The sequence below is a fragment of the Carcharodon carcharias genome, chromosome 7 (genome assembly GCF_017639515.1).
Source record: "Carcharodon carcharias isolate sCarCar2 chromosome 7, sCarCar2.pri, whole genome shotgun sequence".
NCBI lineage: Eukaryota > Metazoa > Chordata > Chondrichthyes > Lamniformes > Lamnidae > Carcharodon > Carcharodon carcharias.
The window spans coordinates 118,596,789-118,617,305 of NC_054473.1; the positions used below are offsets into that span (position 1 = coordinate 118,596,789).

The following is a 20,517-nucleotide window of genomic DNA, read 5'->3' on the forward strand; positions in this document are numbered from 1 at the left end:
AGTGTCTTAAAGAGGAGAGGAAGAGGTTTAGGAAGAAAATTCCACATCCAAGGGCCTTGGCTGCTGAAGGCACAGCCACCAATGGAGAAGCAATTAAAATCAGAGTTGGTAGGGCAGTTTCCATTAATGGGTGGGAATTGGACAGCTTTCTGATCAAATCTGAAGTCAAGCAAGGCTGCCCTCTCCTCTGTCTGGTTAGTTGGCTCAGCAAAAGAAATGATTTTTTTTATTTGTCCATGGCATGGAGGCGTCACTGGCAAGGCAAGCATCTATTGCCCATCCCTATCTGCCCTGTTCAGAGGGCATTTAAGAGTCAACCACATTGCTGTAGGTCTGGAGTCACATTTAGGCCAGACAAGGTAAGGGCAGCAGATCCCCTTCCCTATTAGGATATTAGATACAGCACAATTGGCAGGATGCAAGCATAGGAGGGGTGACAATGCCAGGCAGTGGAGACACAGGTCAAAGCCTCCCTGTACTAGGACAAAGTTGCCGTCTCGGGCTTGGATCTGTTGTCGGTCAACAGATTGATGAGCATCTACGATCGTTCAAACTGGCCGTGGAAGCCAAAGTAAATTGCAACAAGTGTGAAGCCATGTTCTCTGGGCACTGAGCCTATCACCCTTCACCATCAGGTCAGGTTACCTGAAGGCACTGGAGCACGTGCCAAAATCTGGGAGGAGCATATGGTCAACATCAAACAGAAACTGGGCACGTGGAAGTGACACTTCCTCTCCATTGCAGGCAAGAACCTGGTCATCAGATACAAGGTGCTCTCACTGTTGCTGTATGTGGCACAGGGAGCCACCTTCTGTTTCATCTGGAGATCAAAATTAGACCGTGCCCAGAGAGGCTCCATATACAAATCACTCGATAAAAGGAGCTGAAAAGAATGTAGCCAATGTCACCCTCATCAGCTTTGTGCATGGATGCATCAAGCTATGTGTAGACCATCAGTGAAACTTGATGTTTGCATACTATGTGCGGAGGCTCGACCTGACCCCAGTGTTGCAAAGAATGGGTCTGATCACATTGTCACGGAATGCTTGCTCTAGTTGGTTGGACTGGGACATGTCACCTTCCCCTTGTGGAAAGGTTTATGCAGGAAAATACCTTTGACCACAATATATAAGGCAGTAGTCGGCACATAACACCTTGAGGCCCTGTAGGAAAAGAGAGATGATGGATCCTGTTAGATGGTCCCCTGAGCAGACTGTCAAAGTCATTTGGTAGAATGCCTCATTATCAGGACTTTCAAACAATCACCAAGATATGGTGGTGAGAAGGGTCCTCCATTAGATCCTTCATACACACCTGGACTCTTAGCACCACCAAATGCTGCCCTTGAGGAGGCTGTGGTGAAGGAACAACTATTGCTCACCTCCTCTGGAACATGCCTGGGCAAATCAAGTCTGGAAGTGTTTTTTGTCAATGTTCATCCCAAGCAGTTCTGTAATGTATGACTCAGTGCTCTACAGGCTGTTCCCAGGGACACACACCAAGATAAATATCAAGTGCTGCTGGGAATCCATAAACTCGATGAAAGGTGCTCTTTAATCTGCCTGAACATAGCTGGTATTCCAACGTAAAGGGTTGTCCACAAATAAGTGCTGCAGTCTGGCACATTCCAAGGTGCAGGATTACCTGCTGGGGATCGTACTAAAGCTTGCGGCAGATGCCACAGAGGCTTAAGCAAGGCCACAGTCTGAGGCCCTCCTGTCACAATACATCAAGGGGCTGGAATCCATGTAAAACCCCTTGGGCTGGACGTACCAGAGAACATTGGACGTGAAATGTATATTGAACATATAACCTGTAATTTACATACTAAGGCATCTCAAGAATGCCACATACTGTAAAGAAACTGAATTGTACCGCATTTTATGGGATGTTAAATTTGAACTGTTATGTATTTTTTACAAATTTTATGAATAAAATATATTTTGAAAAGAACATTAAAGTTGGGGTGCTTAAAAGGTCAGAATTGGAAGAGAAGAGGTATCTCAGCTGGAAATTAAATGAAGGAATCTGAAAACGAGGTTGAGATTTTAATTTCAAGGTTTGGCCAGACTGGGAACCAATGTACACCAGCAAGAACAGAGTTGATAGGTGAGCAGAACTTGGTACGAATTAGTATATGGGCAAAGTTTTGGACAAATTCAAATTTCCAAAGGGTGCAAGCAGAGCATTGGAATAGTCAAAGGTACATGTGAAAAAGTAAGGATTAAGGCTTTCAGCAGATGAAATTAGACAGGGTAGAGACAGGTGAAACATGTGTGTGAAAGCAAGCAGTCTTTGTGATAACCGGATGAGAGTTCAGACGCTCAGCTCAGGATCAAATAAGACACCAAGGTTGTAAATGGTCTGGTTCAACCTCAGACAGAGGGTGCGGCTGGTGGTTACGGAATGATGTTTGTTGTGGAAGAGGAGACAACAGCTTTGGTCTTCCTAATATTTAGTTAGGGGAAAGTTTCCCTCATTAATACTGGGTGTCAAATAAGCAGTGTGACAAATCAGAGGCAGTGGAAGGATTGAAAGGAGGGTGGTGAGATAGAGCTAGTTGTGATCGGCGTACATGTGGAACCTGATGTGTTTCTGGATGATTCCCCCAATACATTCACTCCAATACCTGGACTAACCCCCAAATGAGGTCACAGCACTTGACGAAGCCCACAAACTACACCAACCCCGAACCCCGGCCAAACCACCACCCCTGCCAGCCAAACACCTAGGACACAGCACCCGGCCAAATCCCCAATCCCATTGTCCCCCACATCCCCCAGCCAAACTCCCAACCCAGGTATTTACAACAGATAGCCATAACAATCCTGGTCCAGCAGTGCCAGTTTGATGGCAGTGGTACTATCCCTGAGCAATGCAACGAAATCTATTAATGCTAATAAGCAAGGGCAGTGCAGAAATTGCATAATTGGACCAATCACCACAATGCAGATCAAGGTGGTGGGCTTAATTAGAACCCACTTCTGTCCAGTACCAATGGTATCAGCACAACTCAATCTATAATAACTTTCCAGGCAGAAGGCTTAACTACTGGCTATAGAGTTGTTTCCTCCTTTTGTCAAAAAGAGGGTATGGGTTTCTCTGGGCTTGCTAATGACCAGGAAAACGAGAGCAAAGGGAGTTTCTACACAGATATACTCACTGACTATGCGCTCATGCCTGACCTTGTTACCGTTTGACCCACCTCCCATTCCACCATAACCAGTGGCATATCCAATCCAAACATACCCAGACAATAGATCTCCAACCACTGACTTGGCCCGATGATGTCTTAACAGCACCTATAGGACATGCCTGCCAAACGTACACCACTCCAGAAAGAAATTCCTCTGCTGGTATAAACCACTCTCGCTGATTTCTGTTTTTTTTAAAAAGTGTCAACCACAAATTGCAACTAGCTTTCCTCCAAACTGCAGAAGGTCAGAGGTTATCTGGGGATCAGAAACAAGAGAAGCAAAAGGTTTTTTAAAAATATCAAATTGCAGGTACAGAGATTCCCATTTGCAAATTATCATGTGCTTAAATCTCAAGGTCAACAGCTTTTCCTGCAGCGAGTAAACAATAATAGGGAGGGCTGGAACAGAACGAGGCAAGAAATTAGGTGCCTAATTATCCACCAAGAATTTGTAAAGTGCAATTTGTTAAGAATGTATGTTTAAACACTGTTTTTAAAAAGGAACAATATGTAATTTAATAAGGCTGTTAATTTAGTAATTTAAGATTTCTTTAGATGGGCAGGAGGTGCCGGAAATTTCAAAAGTGAAATATTTTGGCAAATTTTAATTGCAGTTAAAAGGGAGAGTGCACTTTGGATGCATCAAATAGAGGGCCTAATAATTTAATAGAGCCTTCAGCCTTACTCCCAGAACTTAAAGCCAGAAGGGGAAAGCCCCATTTATCTTAGTTGAATTACCATGAAACAAAGTTCAAAGTCATTCATTTCCTTTGATGAGGAGAGATGAAGAAAAAAAACTATTGGGAGGCCTTCATGTTGAAGCAGCAGTCCTCCTATGCTGCCCTCTGGCTTGTTTACATGGTTACCATGGGTCTCAAGGCTGCATCAAGCCATCTGTCTACATTAACCACTACAGAAAGCCATCCAGTAAAACACAAAACCAAACCAATGTTTTACTCTGTTGTTGCAGTGCTTTCGTTTCTGCAATGTGAGCTTCCTCCACTTGAGTCACTAGTGTTCACTCATTTCACTGGAGAACCAAGAGAATGAATACACAACTGAAAAGTGGGGGTGCAGGGTGGGGTGGGGGGCAGTGACGAACATCAGCAACCTGCATTTATACTGAATCTACATTATAGTAAAGCAACCTAAGAGGCTTCACAAGAAAGTTATCAAAAAAAAAATTGGACACAATCACAAAGAGATAGGCCATAGAGGAAAGAGTTGTAAAAGGAGAGACAAGTAGGGAGACAAAGAGGTTTAGGAATCGGCAACAGTGTGGATCCTGAACTGGGTCTCACTGAAACAATGTTAAAATAGCACCATGATCTCAAAGCACCTGAAATAAGACAATGCAAAATGAGGACCAACTTGTGCTGTGAATTAAACACTGAATTTTCCACCTCCAAGACCTGGGCTCAAATTCTGGGAGGAAAGTCTTTTCCCTTGCTGATTGCATTGATCTGCAAATCCAGATGGATACAAAATTATGAACCTCGCTTTAGGGCCACAAGGTCAGTCAATGAGGCAGAGACTCTACTGAGGTAGGTAGAGATGACAGACAGTACTGATGCATCAGATCAGAGAAGAAGCTTCAATCTGTGTTGGACAAAAACCCTTAGCCTGAGAACAAGCTTCTTCAGATAAATTTTCACCTAATCAGAAATGTTTTTAAATACCCAGTCAGGCTAAGATGTAGCATTCACGATTCCTCAGAAGTCCTCGCATGACCTGGACAACATTCAGGCTTGTGTTGATAAGTGGCAAGTAACATTTGTGCCACACAAGTGCCAGGCAATGACCATCTCCAACAAGAGAGGATCCAACTATCTTCCCTTGACATTCAGTGGCACTACCATCACTGAATCCCACCATCAACATCCAGGGGGTTACCACTGACCAGAAACTGAACTGAATTCTGCGATGAATAACTTGTCTCCCGATTCCCTGAAGCCTGTTCACCATCCTCAAGGCACAAGTCAGGAGCATGATGGAATACTCTCCACTTGCCTGGATCAGTGAAGATTCATCAATACTCAAGAAACTTGACTGCATCCAAGAAAAAGCAGCCCACTTGATTGGGACCACATTAGGAATGGGAGCTGTGCGTTAATGGAGGTTTCATCACATGACTTTCCCCCATGCTTCAACCATTAGTCGGCCAACACTTCCATCCTCATGGCACACTGGAATTCCTATGCCAAATGGAAAGCAAAAAGCTGATTATCCAATCGGATGAAGCTTGACTGTCAGCCAAATAGCCTTTTATTTTCCATTTTCAATATTTTCATATCTGGCAAAGAAAAACATTCAAAGAAAACAACAGAAAATAAACAATCGTTTTTCTCCAGGGTTGCACACAGCAGTATCCTGGAGATTGTTCTTCAATTCCTGGAGTCTCCAGGCCAATCCTGGACGGTGGCAACCCTACCCAATCCATACCTTAAACATTCACTCCCTCCACCACTGGCGCAAGCAATTGGCAGCAGTGTGTACCATCTACAAGATGCACTGCAGCAACTTCCAAACCTGTAACCTCTACCACCTAGAAGGACAAGCACAGCAGTTGCATGGGAACACCACCACCTGGAAGTTCCCCTCCAAATCACTCACCATCCTGACATGGAAATATATCACTTCACTTTCGCTGGGTCAAAATCCTGGAACCCTTTCCCTAATAGCACTGTGGGTGTACTACGCCACATGGGCTGCAGGGATTCAAGGCACCACCATCTTCTCAAGGGCAATTAGGGATAGCCAATAAATGCTGCTCGTGCCAGCAATGCCCACATCCCATGAACTAATAAAAAAAACCACAAGGTGCAGTGCAGTTACACACTAAGCATCCAGATACACTCTGTGCTACACATCAAAACGAGATGGTGGTTATAAAGGAAACAGACATTTGCCTCACAGCCTGCTTTGGGGCACAGCCAGTTATTAAACCCACATGCTCCAACTTAACAGTTATCTACAGTTTAAAAACAAAGCATTGAATTACTGATGTGCAACGATGGGAGCCCTTACCAGCCTAGTTTTACTCAAAACGTCCAATAGAACAAGCCCCAATGTGGCACTCCAGAGTACTCCGCCTTTCCACTCAGACTGGAATTACTTCAGTGAACTAAAGGCCACCTGACTTAATAAAAACAAGTGATATGGTCAGACAATTCAATCCAGAAATGCCCCTCTACACATACTCTTCACCCTAGTGCCCTTCCAACAATCGCAGCCTCCCACTGTCAACCTTAAAGTTCTCTACAAACATTGTTGGCTTTGGGGACAGTCCTGCACCACAGTAAGTGAACAACCAGCTGCAAATATCCGTCTCCTGCCAACTCTCACCACCCACCCACAACTCCAATCCGCCATGGGTAAACTAGATCCTAATTCCTGCTCCTCCCTTGGACAAATCTGCCCCAATCCTTCTCCAAACACAGAAAATCCAGCCCCTAATCTTCATCCTGGCCACAGATGATCAATCCATCTCTAACTCTCACCTTGGCTACAACAAACCAGCCCCAACTCCCCATCCTAGCCTGGACAATCCAGCCCCTAACCCCCATCCTGATAATCCACCTCTAACTACCCCCCCCATCACCAACATGGATAATCCAGCAGTAAAGGAGTTATTTCCTCACGGAGTTTGATTAAAGCAGTGGTGCCAAGTAGTAAAAACTGAAACCAGAAAGCTGTTTGTGTTCAATGGCAAACTGCCAGAATGCAGCAAAAACTCCCAAAAACAATCCTGATAAAACAGAATTTAAGGCCACAGGGTCCTGCTCACAATTAGAGTTCTTTACACAAAGTTCTATGACTAAAGGTGTCAACATTTACAACAGTGCCCACTCCTTGAACTGCACTGGCTGCAACCTACGTGGTTGAATCCAACTGTATCAGATCTGTGGGAACATGTTTCTAACCTGCACAGTTCACAAGGGAGCAATTAGTTCATCTTTCAATGGTCTGACTCAAAACTCGGTGGAGACAGAAGTCAGGTAACTAAGAGCAAGAGACTTTCTAACCATTTGTGCTCCCTTCCCCCACTGGTCTGCACTGAGAGCGTCAGTCTTAATCATTAGCCCATTTACTGAGATAATCTCATATGGGATTAATATTGACAGGCTTGTAGGGCACGTTTATTCTCTGTTTCAGCAGCTTTAACAGACATTTCCTTAGCCACTTCATGTTCAAACGAACCAGTGGGATAAAGGGAAAACCAGGAATACTGGAAGACAGGTAGAGAAAACATACAGAAACCTGACAGATTAGTCATTTCCTGTGCTCGAATTCGAGACAGTACAATTCATCACGATTTATAATAGCTACCAGGCTTCATCACATACTCAGCACAGAAAGCGAGTGGCTAGTGCAGATTTAGTAACGAACAGGCAGAGTGGACCTTGAATATACAGCAGCAACATCTGTTCCCCTGTCTCTTCAATCAGTTTTTATGCAGCTGCAACATAGTCGGTTTATGCGCAGCAGAAATGTTTGCTCCCTGTCTCTTCATTTGAACCCAAATTGAAGCATTGCTCGGCCAGACTGATTCCAGGCTAGCAGCTCTGTTGGTGCAGGTCAAAGCACAAGCCTAACAGTAACATCAGCAATGCTGCAGTTATTGCAGCACTCACCTCGAACAGCAAAGACAAGTTAATTTAATCAGTCGAGTGCTTCAGTATCTCTAGTCTCATCCACACTGCACCTGAGGGACACTCAGATCATATCTGCTGTATAGCCAGTCACTATGTGCCTCAAGTGCCTGCAGCATTACTTTACTGAAATAACAAGGAAATAATAGGAGACGAATGGCCCGAATGAGGGAAGGTGAGGACAAAGAACGGAGGTTTATATTTAGTATTAGAGTAGGGAGGTGGTGTCAATTAGATCAGGACCCTGCTTGAAGGTCCATTAGAGCAGGTTTACTGATGGGTTGTCAGATTTCTCACAAGCCAGAATATACTGCAGTAACTCAGGGCCGTAAAAAGACCACTATAGTCGACACTTAATCTCTCTGTTACAACAATGGAACAGAGAAGGTGACAGGCTCTTCCCCTCTCCCATTTGCCAAACCACAGGGCATCATTGCATCATGTCAGGTCAGTGGCGTTTTCTTAAATAATTTGGGGGAAGGAGTCCAATTTAAGGGAGATGGTGGTGTAATGTTAATATAACTGGACTAGAAATCTAGAGGTAATCTAGGGACATGGATACAAATCCCACCAATGCAGCTGATGGAATTTAAATTCAGTTAACAAAATCTGGAATTGGAAACTGTTCACAGTGACAGTGACCATGAAACTATCATTGATTGTCCTAAAAATCCATCTGGATCACTAAAGGAAATCTGCTGTCCTTACCTGGTCTGGCCTACATATGACCCCAGACTCACAGCAATGTGGTTCACTCTTAATTGCCCTCTGAAATGGCCAAGCAAGCCACTCAGTTCAAGGGTGATTACGGATGGGCAACAAATGCAGGCCTTGTCAGTGACACCCACATCATATGAAAGAATAAATAAAAAATTTGACCTGTGAGACTGTAAAACCATCAGGAAATTCCCAGAACTTGACCTTTCACCCGGACAAGCTTCATAATGACCTCGAGCCTGTGTTACGATCAGAGGGTAGATGAAATGCCTCCATCTAGCTCCACACTTGGAGATGAGTGGACCTCTGAGCAAAATATCCACAGGGTAAAGTAAAGGAAGCCACAGTTTGGAGGTCCTGGAAATGAGGCGGCCTTGGGACAGTGTGAGGAGTTTTAGCTTGAACACAATGAAGATGCTGAGAGGAAGATGCACAACATGTTTGAAGCTTAGTAAGAATAAGAGAACAATTCAGAGGAGTAGTGATCACAGCCGCTTCTGTTTAAATATACCCACTGTAAGAGACATGACGAATTTGAGGAAATGTAGTTCTCTCTAAAGTTGGCTTTGGATTATACATATTTGTCAGCAAAGGGTATGCTGGGTAGAAAGTGACCAGCATCAATCTGAATTTCCTGGCTGCATAACCAATCTTTTCCTGAGCATGAGAACACATAACCAGAAGGGAGGTGGGAGGGGCAGCTTGTATGTAGAGCAGCATTTGTTGAACACCTGGTTACCCTAGGAACACCTGGATACTTACTACATCTGGACAGCTACACCTTGGCAAACACTCTTGTCCAACAGCCAATCCATCCCCCACACCCCTAAAATACTGACAGCACCACCACCGCAGAGGTGATGCTCTCCCTCCCACACAGGCAAGCACAACCATCCTGACTAACAAGATCACAAGTGGGCAGGGCCCTTTCCTTTTCCCAATCCACCCAAACCCAAGACAAAAAAAAACCTGCTTAAACCTTCAAATTCGTATTGCTCCAAGCATGAGTCCAACCATGGCAGGAAATCTTTTAATGCAGCAGCATACATTGTATACAATAAAATAGGTAATGCACATAATATAGGAAAAAGGGCAGGTCATCAATCCTGCTCCTCCTCTGAATCAGATCACAGCTGATCTATCCCTCAATTCCATTTACTCACCTTTGATCCATTACCTTTGACAAATAGTAGAGCAGGAGAGATCTGCTGTGATTTTCTGTCGCAGACCATCTTAAACAAAGAAATGTAGACTATCCAAGTGGCAACAAAATAGAGACATTCATAAACCCCACATTTCAGGCTCAAATTCATTCCGGGTCCTACTGCTATGCTGAAAGGGTCACATTGTGCAGTGCACTGGAATTATACAGGTGTGCAGAATGACACTGGAGAGATGCTGTTGCTAGGGGAACAGGCTGTATAGTAGCCTGTAACTGAAAAATACTGACGTACAATAAAAAAGCCACACATACAATCAAAAGAAACAACCTGAGTAGCAGATATTATAACCCCTGAGACATGAGAAAGAGGCCAAATGCCTCCACTCAACATCAAAAAACACATCAAACCAGGGGCAGAACAAATTAATTGGCAAAGAGGTTCCCAACCCATTGCAAAAAATATAATTAAAAATAAATCGTACCTATAGGTCCACAGAGCTACAATGCAGGTTTGGGTCGCAGTTGGGTTCATTCCCCACTTCGCTGACGGTTGGCAGATCTGGTCCATGGACGAAGTCATCAAAACAAAGTGGGGCGGGGGGTTGTGGGGAGAAAGCCTCTCATACCCGGGAGGATGGAAGAGGGAAATCAAAGCCTGACATCCCCTGACCATCCTCCCTGGGCCAAAACACAAGGGAGAATTGGTAACTTAAACAGGACGTGCGTGTTGAAACGAAACCATTTCGTTGTCCTTCTGGTGAATATGCCTTGGCTCTCAGGTCAGGGGCTCCAGATTAAATCTCTCTGTTGATAATTGATTTTTTTGGGGCGAACGCAGCTGGTTTCTCCGCCGCCTTGTTGTCATTTTTTGGCACCTGAAGGCCACTGCAGGGTTTTAAACACAAACAGCACCTTTTCTCTGGTCTCCTATATGGGGAGGCACTCTGCAGTATATGTAAAGAGTAGACAGCGGCTGTCTCACATTTCCAGCGCGAACTGACCCAATTCACATCCCCTAAACTCAACCCTTGGAGATATCCCCCTAAAATGAAGGGGCCGGGGAGTAGCCCTCCTGCGCTGCGCCCCTCGGGCTGACACCGGGAGAAGGTGCAACAATCGTGGCCACATTCCGCCAATTAGGTGTCGTCTACCCTGCACTGACTCCCTCTTCAGGGAGGAGGGTCATACTCACCGTGCTCCTCTCGCTGCTGCTGCTGCTGCTCCCGGCCCCGCGGGCTCGGGCTGGAAGCGAATCTCCAGCTGCCGCGCTCAACCCCGGGCCAGCGACTCCCTTCCCGTGACTGACAGCGACACTGCACCAATCAGGCCCGGCCTCCCGCCGTAGAGCGAATGGTGGGTTACTCAGCGAGTGGGCGGGGCGATGATTAAAACGGGAAAAGTTTCAGGAATTCGAAATTAAAACAAGACAATAAGGAAGAGAATGCAAGGGCAATTACAAGGGCAAAACAGGGGCACAAGGCAAATACAAGGGTAAAATCTGAACACAGGGCAAATACTAGGGTAAAACATAGGTACCAGGCAAATAGAAGGGTAAAACAGACACAGGGCAAATACAAGGATATAACATGAAGACAGGGCAAATACAAGGGTATAACTGAAGACAGGGCAAATACAAGGGTAAAACATGGGCTCAGAGCAAATACAAGTGTATAACATAGGCACAGGGCAAATACAAGGGCAAAACACATGCACAGGGCAAATGGGGGGAGATGGTTGCTTAGTGGTAGTGTCGCTAGACTAGTAATGCAGAGGCCCAGACTAATGCTCTGGGTACATGTGTTTGGATCCCGGCATGGTGGCTGGTGGAATTTAGATCTGATTGATAAAATCTGGAATTAAAAGCTGATCTCGGTGAAAGTTACCAAGAAACCATTGCGATTGATTGTCTGGTTCACTAATGTCCTTTAGGGAGGGAAATCTGCTGTTCTTACCTGGTCTGGCCTACATGTGACTTCAGACCCACAGCAATGTGGTTGACTCTTAATTACTCTCTGAAATGGCCTAGTAAGCCACTCAAATCAAGGGCATTTGGGGATGGGCAACAAACACTGGCCTTGCCAGCGATGCTCACATCCCATGAAAAAAAATACAAAGGTATAACATGTAACATAGACAAAGGGCAAATACAAGGGTGAGTCACAGGTGCAGGGCAAATACAAGGCCAAAACAAATAGAGGGCAAATACAAGGGTAAAATATGGGCACAGGAAATTCAACAGTATAAATGTGAATATAGGACAAATACAAAGCAGGGATTCAACATGAATTAGACCTGCTTTGAAGATTTTTTTCTGACTCCCCCCACCCCCCCCCCCGCCAATAGTTGCAACAGATGCATTATAGAAACATAGAAAATAGGAGAAGGAGTAGGCCATTCGAATTTGCTCCGCCATTCATTATGATCATGGCTGATCATCCAATTCAATAACCTGCTCCTGCTTTCTCCATATATCCTTTGATCCCTTTTGCCCCAAAAAGCTATATCAAACTCCTTCTTGAAAACATACCGTGCTTTGGCCTCAACTACTTTCTGCGGTAGCGAATTCCACAGGCTCACCACTCTCTGGGTGAAGAAATTTCTCCTCATCTCAGTCCTAAATGGTATAGCCCGTATCCTCAGACTGTGACCCCTGGTTCTGGACTCCCCCACCATCAGGAACATCCTTCCTGCATCTGCCCTGTCTAGTCTTGTTAGAATTTTATAGGTTTCTATGAGATCCCCCCTCATTCTTCTGAACTCCAGCGAATATAATCCTAACCGACTCAATCCTTCCTCATATGTCAGTCCCGCCATCCCAGGAATCAGGCTGGTAAACCTTTGCTGCACTCCCTCCATAGCAAGAACATCCTTCCTCAGATAAGGAGACCAAAACTGCACACAATATTCCAGGTGTGGTCTCATCAAGGCCCTGTATAATTGCAGCAAGAGAATTATCTCCTGTAGACTCAACTATTTTAAATATTCTTAGCTTAGAGTCATCTGGCTAGGTGGGATGAGGAGGGGGAACATAGGCAATGACTGCCAAATAGCTTCCCTTTGTCCTACCCCATAGTGGTTATTGAGAGATAGTGCAGCATTCCCTTCTGGGAATGGGCCTGCCATGTTGGCAACTCCCCATCTTTTGGGAAAGGACTATCCACTCCTTGGTTGGAATCAAAATTGGGGAATTACTTCTATCTTTGTTCTTCTTTTTCATCAATCTGATGCTTCTGTTTCTCAGAGCGTGTGAAGCAGCATGTGTTGTCAGAATGGATGAGCTGCAGTATAACACCATTTTTGTGAGCAGTATCTGCACAATTTCACAAATCCAGACCATGGGAAAGAGCAGCTCTTTTTAAAAATGGGCAACGCCTTTTGTACGAGATCTTCAGGGAAAGCATTCTTGATTTTACAAGCACAGCAGTGATATTGTAAGTGCCATTGATTGAATGTGGCATCATGGACAAGATAAAAACATACACAGCTGCTGACTGGCCCCAAATAATGAAAAGATTTGGCAAACGCTTTTCATGCAGATAGTGGTCTTTTAGTCAGTCATCTCAAATGCTATATACTGTTCCTTTCAATAGTGTTACGAGTGCAAAGTGTTAGAAGATGGTTATGTTTTAAACTGTTTCTTTTAATTCAACGTAAAATGGAGCATCTGACCTCCTACTAGTGCCTGATGATAAGCCAATGTGAACAGGTTGCCATGGGTACCAGGGACCCAGGTTAAGTCTTACTGAAAACCAAATGCCAGCTTTACAGCTGGACATAAAAAAGGAGCAGCTAGCTTTGCGCTGTGCAAACTTAAGAGATTTGGACAGAGAGAGAGAGTCCTGGAGAAAGAGAGAGAGACAGGGAAACAACAGCTGGTGCAAACATTAGGGGAAATGACTGTTCTCAGTTAGCCACCAGGCAGGATGCAGGTGGGAGCTCATTCTCTGGTCAAAGATAGGACCTGTAGAGATATAAGGACACTGGAAGATTCACCTTGGCATGGCCAGGAGTAGTAGTCTGGACGTTGTGACTCAGCGAAATGGGGAGAAGCAAGTCTGTTGGAAACGGAGTAATTTTGAACTGGTTCCTGTAAAGGCTACAATTATGCAGAGAGTGTGGTGTAACGTATAAAACGCAGTGTGGGATTTTCAGTAGCATTGGGGAGTTAACGGGGATATCTTTTCTGTAGCTTAGTGTATTAGTAATGTTTAGTCAATATTCATTTTAGTTTGTTACAGTAAAAGGCTTAAAACGTGGAATCTTGTCATGTGATCCTTTGAGCCAATCACTAGGAATTCAAATCTGGATCATTACAATAGTAATAAATTAAGTTTCTAGAAATATTTTTAAAAATCAAGTGCTTTGTATAATCAGTTTAATTGTAAATATGTTACAATACAGGAGTATACTTAGTTAAGTACAGCAACAGCTCACTAAAAGGCTCTTTCACAAATTCAGCTTCAATCACTAATTGCAGTAAGAACTGGATAATATCTACTAATCCCACATGACTAATTCTATGCACTCTGCGCCTATTTCTCAGGCTTCTTTCATAGATTTTTGATAATATGTTTTGGATTAGTTGTATGAGTATGTGTGTTATAGTAAATCTGAAATTGTGCGTGTGTGAATGAAGAAGTGCGAAGAATTTTGCCCATGCTACATTTGAGACTGTGCAAGTTCCTTCCTTACTGTGGACCAGATAGGCTGTTTACTGAATTTCTTTGTGGGCAAAACATTGGTTCAAGGGTCACTTGGATTTGCCATTATCCACCCAAGGCTTTGAAATTCCATCAGTAATGGTTCCACCCATGATGTGCCACTCTGGATGGCTGTGGGGGAATGGCAATGACAGTTGCACAATACAACTTAAATTGATTTGTTGAATTGCCCCTTCAAGTGGCGTATGGTAGAGATCTCTCTTGTTGAAAGAGATCAAAGCAGACACCTGACTGTTACTCTTTCGGATGGTAGGGGTATTGGGGTGGGGAAGGGGGATTTGGGCAGGATCCTCTTTCCTTCCTCCCTGGCTTTCCCCCAGTTAACATGCAAGGGATAAATCATACATTTTCATTTTTCAGTGAAAATGCCAATTTCAAAGGCCCATCATGATGGCAACCTTATTTCTGAAGAAAGAGGAGGCTGATCATAGGACATCTAGAAAGTGAAAGATGTTCAGGTTTGTAATACAATTTTTGTACAACTACAACAGCCATAGTGAGTGAGAGATTGAGTATAATTAATGTACACGCTTAATATAATGTGTGTGTGTTATCTACATTAATGACTTCATATTAAATATGTATATTAGTGTTCTCGGTCTAGACTCAGTGTGGCTCAGTACATGTTTAGGTGTGTGGGCAAATTACTAAGTACCAAGTATTTTTTCACTGCTACCACCATGGATAGGATTGTTCCTGCATGTTTTATGACTATATGTGTCTTTTGTGTCTATTATGCATAGTGTCCATGCACGTGAGCTATATTTATGAGTGGCTGCGTTTGTCTACGTGAGCTGTATGTATGAGTGCTGGGATAGTATATATTTGCTGATCCCTTGATACCTTCACTGTCTGGAACACTGTGCTCCACAGTAATTTCTGTAAACACTTTCCTGGAACTGGTTCCTGCACAGACACAGTTTGGTTTTCCTTGTTAAGATATGTGACCAGTTTACCAATTGACAAGGTTGCAGTTCCTGATTTTTCTAACACACATAGCACTAACCAACACCTAAAATACATACATTAGCTATTTGTGGGAGCTTGCTGTGTACAAAATAACTTGCGTTTCCTACATTACATCAGTGGCTACTTAAGTACTTAATTGTCTGTAAAGCAGTTGGAGACATCTGGGGTTGTGAAAGACGTTTTATAATTGCAAGTCGTTTTTAATTTTGGATGCAGCAGCACTGTGAGCCTAACTCTGTTAATGAATGCATCTTAACATGACATTTCATGCTCAGTTTTTAACAGCTACTATTAACAGCGCAAAACACAAATCCAAAGCAGTATTACTTTTCTGATTCCTTTTCTTCTTCACTTGGAATCTCTACAGACAGGATTTGTTCCTTATGCCCGTGGTGAGAGGGACTCATTCTGATCAGGACAGAGTAATCCGCTGATGCTGAAACAACCTCGTCATCATCCTCCACCTCCTTTTTTACTGGAACGGGTGACCGGCGATGGACAGGGGAGGAAGGAGGCGCTGGAATTGGCTAGGTACAGGGTTGGGTGAGAAAGAAAGAAAGTCAATAATGTAAGAATAACATGAATAATAAACAGCACAGATTCCCAATACACATTTGTGAGCTGAGCGTATGAATAGGGATGTTTTTACAATATTTTCAACACAGACTGAAGATGTATGAAGAATTGGTTTAGACTGTCAATTCTATCTTTGATCGCAATGACACTCCTGTGTAAAGTTATAGTTTAGGAAGAGCAAAGAAGCGTTGCTGAGACAACGCTGAAACAGAGAAATGCCATTAGAAACAGGAAGACTGTACATTTTATACATTTTGTATCAAAGACAGAAACAAAGCTCTTGCAATTTGTTACTTTGGGAGAACAAGAGACTGTGTCTAAATCTAACTGAAGGCTGAATTTTACATGCCCCCGGCGGGCATGTTTTCCATGGGTGGGAGGGAGGCATGTAAAATAGGGTGGGTGCCCAGCCACCCCACCGCCATCCTGCCCACCCCCATAATACGGGGGATGGGTGGGCTGCTGATTTTGGTGCACTCCAAATGACTTGCACCTTTAGGGCGGAATTGTCCCAGATTTGCATTCAGTGTGTTTTTGGGCGGGAAAAAGAATGTTTTACCCATCAGTCGCAATGGCCGTATCATTCCCAATCCCGCCCTTTTAAATCATGCATTCTTGGGAAACATGCCGCTTTGACGGCGGGCAGCCTCCGATTCGCCTGCCACTTGTCACCTTGCCACTTTCATCACGCTGGGCGCCATATTAAAGGTGCAGCCACACACACACCCCTCAGTGCTTCTAGCTCAGGACTGCTGCAAAGAAGACATGGCCCAAAAGGCAAGAACTCCGTCGCTAATGCCATAGTTGACCTCCAGCAGTGTGAACATGAGAAGGGTGCGGGGCAGCTCGATCTCACTCCAGCTTCCCCTTCTCCTCAAGGAGTCAGCCAAGGGCTCTCGGGCACCCATAGGGAGGAGAATCAGCAGGCGCACACCCTGGGGTCATCTACCCAGGTGACTTCAGGAGTGTCTTGCCCATCCAAATCCCCTCATCCTGTGACCTTAGCAGCTCCCTCCACAGGCCGAGGAGGGTGCTACTGCCATGGAGCAGGACCCCAAAAGCAGGCCGGGGCCCTCCAGGTCTTGGCCCTTCAGAGGACGTCCATCAAGGTCATCACAGGCTGCCTCCACCTCCACTATGGAAGTCTGGGGAGAACCAAGACTGGGAAGGGCTAGGAAAGTTAAGAAGATGCAGTTGCACGGCCTGGGCACAGGTGTTACTCACTTGTACATAATGTTCACTATTGTAAATAAACTCCCAAGAATGTCTTCCTGCCTATGGCTCCTTGTTCTGATGAGCAGTGTTCATGTCACTCAGATGTGAAACCTTACTGCACAAGATAAAGGCCGATGTCTCAGTCCAGGACCTCTTCCCTGTGCTTTGTGCAGCCTTAAGATCAAAGTGATGATCCGGCCTCACACTCCCTGGAAACATTACCGATGCCTGCACCTCAACGGTGCTTGTCATAGCTGCCAGAATGTCATGGACAAGCGTCACAGAGTTCTGTCATCCTCTCTGTGTGCTCTCAGCACCTTTGAGGTGGGGCTGGCCCATCTGTGACCGGTGACGCTGTGCTTCTGAAGGGCTCAGGTGCCGAAGACTGACAATGGATCAGGTGCATTTAAAGTTTCATGGCTGCACCTCCATGGTATGACCCTGATCACAGAGCACAAGCGAGCACCCTCAGCCAGACAGGAGTCAGACATTCAGAGAGGCTAAGTGAAGATCTATGGAGGGTCCTCACTGCATGTCGTCATAATCCACCTGGAATCGAGCGAATATTAGGACCTCCACTGCACCTCCTGTACACTGTCATCAGCCAGATTGGAGTGAAATGTTCACAGGTGCAATGTGAGGATCTATAGTGTCTCCTCACTGCACGTTGTATTCATCCTCCATGAATCTAGCAGCTATGAGGGCCTCTCAAGCACGCCTGCCTCATCTGGCCAGTGCGATGGTCTGATCATTGACCTCCTCCCCATCGATGTCCTCCTCATCAGAGGAGACATCCAGCTGCTCCTCACCCCGTTGCAGCACCAGTTTGTCAGGGGTGCAGCAGGTGTCGATGATGCATGACACCCTCTATGGACTATATTGCTGGGCTCTGCCACATCGGTCCCAGGTGCCAGAACCTCATTTTCAGAATCCCAATGGTTTGTTCCACCAAGGTGCGAGATGCAGCATGAGTCATGTTGCTGCAGTCTGAGGCTGCATTGCATGGGTATCATCAGCCACGTCCTCTGTGGGTAGCCCTTGTCCTTGAGCAGCTGTCCCTGCAGCCTCTGTGGACCCTGGAAGATGCCAGGGATCTGAGACTGATTGAGAATGTAGGAGACGTGGACATTCCCTGGGAATCATGCACTGACCTGCAGGATGCATTTGTGGTGGTTGCACACCAACTAAACATTCAGCAAATGGAAGCCCTTCTGGTTGACATAGTTGGCCACTTGTTGCCAGGAGATCTGAGTGCACATGAGTGCAGTCAATGGCACCCTGCACCTGTGGAAAACCTGGGATCTGGGCAAGTCCCAGTGCTCTTGCATCCTGGCTTTCCTGGTCCCAGGCTAAATGCACAAAATTGTGTGCCTGCGCAAAGATGGCATCCGTGACCTCATGGATGCATTTGTGGGTGGAGGCTTGTGATATCCCACAGAGGTCACCTGTGGAGGCCTGAAAGAGGCCACATACAATTTGAGCACCGTGGTCACTTTCAGGGCCACAGGCAGTGGATGCCCTCTATGCTCCCATTGCGCCAAATTCTGCAGCAGGTGGCAGATGTGACTGACCAGTTCCCTAGACATGCAGTCTTTGGTGACACTGGTTCTCGGTCATCTGCAGGAATGAATGGTGGCATCTATAGACCCTGGGTCTAGCTAGGCATCAATCAGTGCTGGCTTGATGTGGCTCTTCAGCGGTGTGTGTGGGAGCCCCAGCCACCCCTTTTTCCTGAGGGTGCTGCTCCTCCCTCTGCCCAGCCAGGCGCTTCTGATGCTTTCTTATCCTTCATCTCTGCTCTATGTAAGCCAGGAGGCATACAGCTAGGTCACCAGGCTCCATGCTCCTGATGTACTCCTTCTGCAGGATGAAAGATAGAGATGTGTGGGTTAGCACGGGTGTTCTAAGAACCTCTCTCGGTTAAGTCTGAATGCCCCTTAATGCATTCCAGAGAGTGCTGGCCACCACTTAGATGGCCAGAGTTCAGTGCGCTGCATGGCTGCCCGAGACCCCACCTAATTCTGACCCACTCCACTCGACTGATTGGCAGCAGCTTTGCACATTGGACTGCATGCTGTGCTCTCAATTCAGGCTCAGGCATTCTCCTAACCCACACTTCAAGGCTGCACTGTGAGCTTGAACCATGGGGGAGACTGGTCCAAACTGGGATGATGACATTGCAAGGGGCTGTGAGCACCTCCACCAGTGACTACTCCACGGCCAGCTTTAGCAAGGAGCTTGTACAATGTGCCCAGTCATCCAATTGTTCTGCAATCCACTAAAACACTCAATAGTTTACAGTCTGTGCCCGAAGAATGAGGAGCTCTGGAGCACTTGGTGGCACTTTCATGCCTCTGCATTGCTCGAGTGGGCAAATAAGCTAGAGGCCCCACTCCAAGCATATCAATGTGGCTGCATCTGAACTGCCTCAACTGTGGAGAAATGGTCACGTAATATAAGGTTTCCCTAATGCGTGGCTGCTTCCCTCCCCCACACCGCATGGACTTGTGCACTACCATCAACCGTAGAGCAGCCCTTGCCCCCCAACTTGACTCAATTGCAGTGTAGTCCTTGACCCCCCAACTCGCCGCAACCAAAGGGCAGCTCTTGCCTTAGCACTGCACTGTCAGCCACCCTGGAAAAAGCGACTTGTCTGTGCCCTCACCTGAATGCGCGGTGTCTCAATCTTGAGGAACAACTGGCAACCTTCACAAGTGCTGTGCCATGTTACTGTGCACTCACCCCTGAGTTCCCCTCGAAGTGCACTTCACCAGCTGCACGCCTTATATATGCTTTTGTGAAACAGGTCAGTGTGATTGCTCGGATGATTCAGTGTGGGAGGATGATTCCAGCAAGCTGAGCTTATAACGATTTGCAGATGTTCGCAATGAAGTTCTTGACATCCGATGGTGGGAAATGTGACCTGCCATTGATGGGCAGAGCAGACAATTGCAAACTGGTTTCATGACGTTGTGAAACTGATTTTTGGCCTTCTCACCATATTGTCCGCTCATGCCGCCAAACACCCCTACCGCCAAACATCCCCACCGTCAAAACACAGAAAATTCCACCCCTAGTCATCATTTAGAATGCAACTTCATGACTATTTAAAAAGGAAGAGCACTTTTTCTTCATCCAAAGATACCGCCATTCTGTTTCCATGGTTGGGGAGGGCATTGTAGTTACATAACAGCTTATAAGAAGAGTGTAGTAAATAGGAAAGGATATCATCTAAAAGTACAAAGAAAAAATTTAAACAGCTGAACAGATTTTGAGACAGGGTCACTTTTGTATGTTGAGAAAGGAGGC

The 20,517-nt window shown here is 45.5% G+C and overlaps 1 protein-coding gene across 3 annotated transcripts in view; it reads right to left on the minus strand.

The window, feature by feature from the left end:
* The window catches only part of kifc3 (kinesin family member C3), a 54,649-nt gene extending 43,642 nt beyond the window's left edge, over nucleotides 1-11,007 (minus strand). Inside the window, exon 1 of one of the 3 annotated variants that reach the window (XM_041192242.1) lies at nucleotides 10,920-11,007. The gene's annotated coding sequence lies outside the window, so the exon portion shown is untranslated. Of the gene's footprint in view, nucleotides 1-10,209; nucleotides 10,843-10,919 lie in introns of those variants that run through there. The other 2 variants (XM_041192245.1, XM_041192243.1) reach the window with 2 other exon arrangements.
* Nucleotides 11,008-20,517: the final 9,510 nt, after the last annotated feature.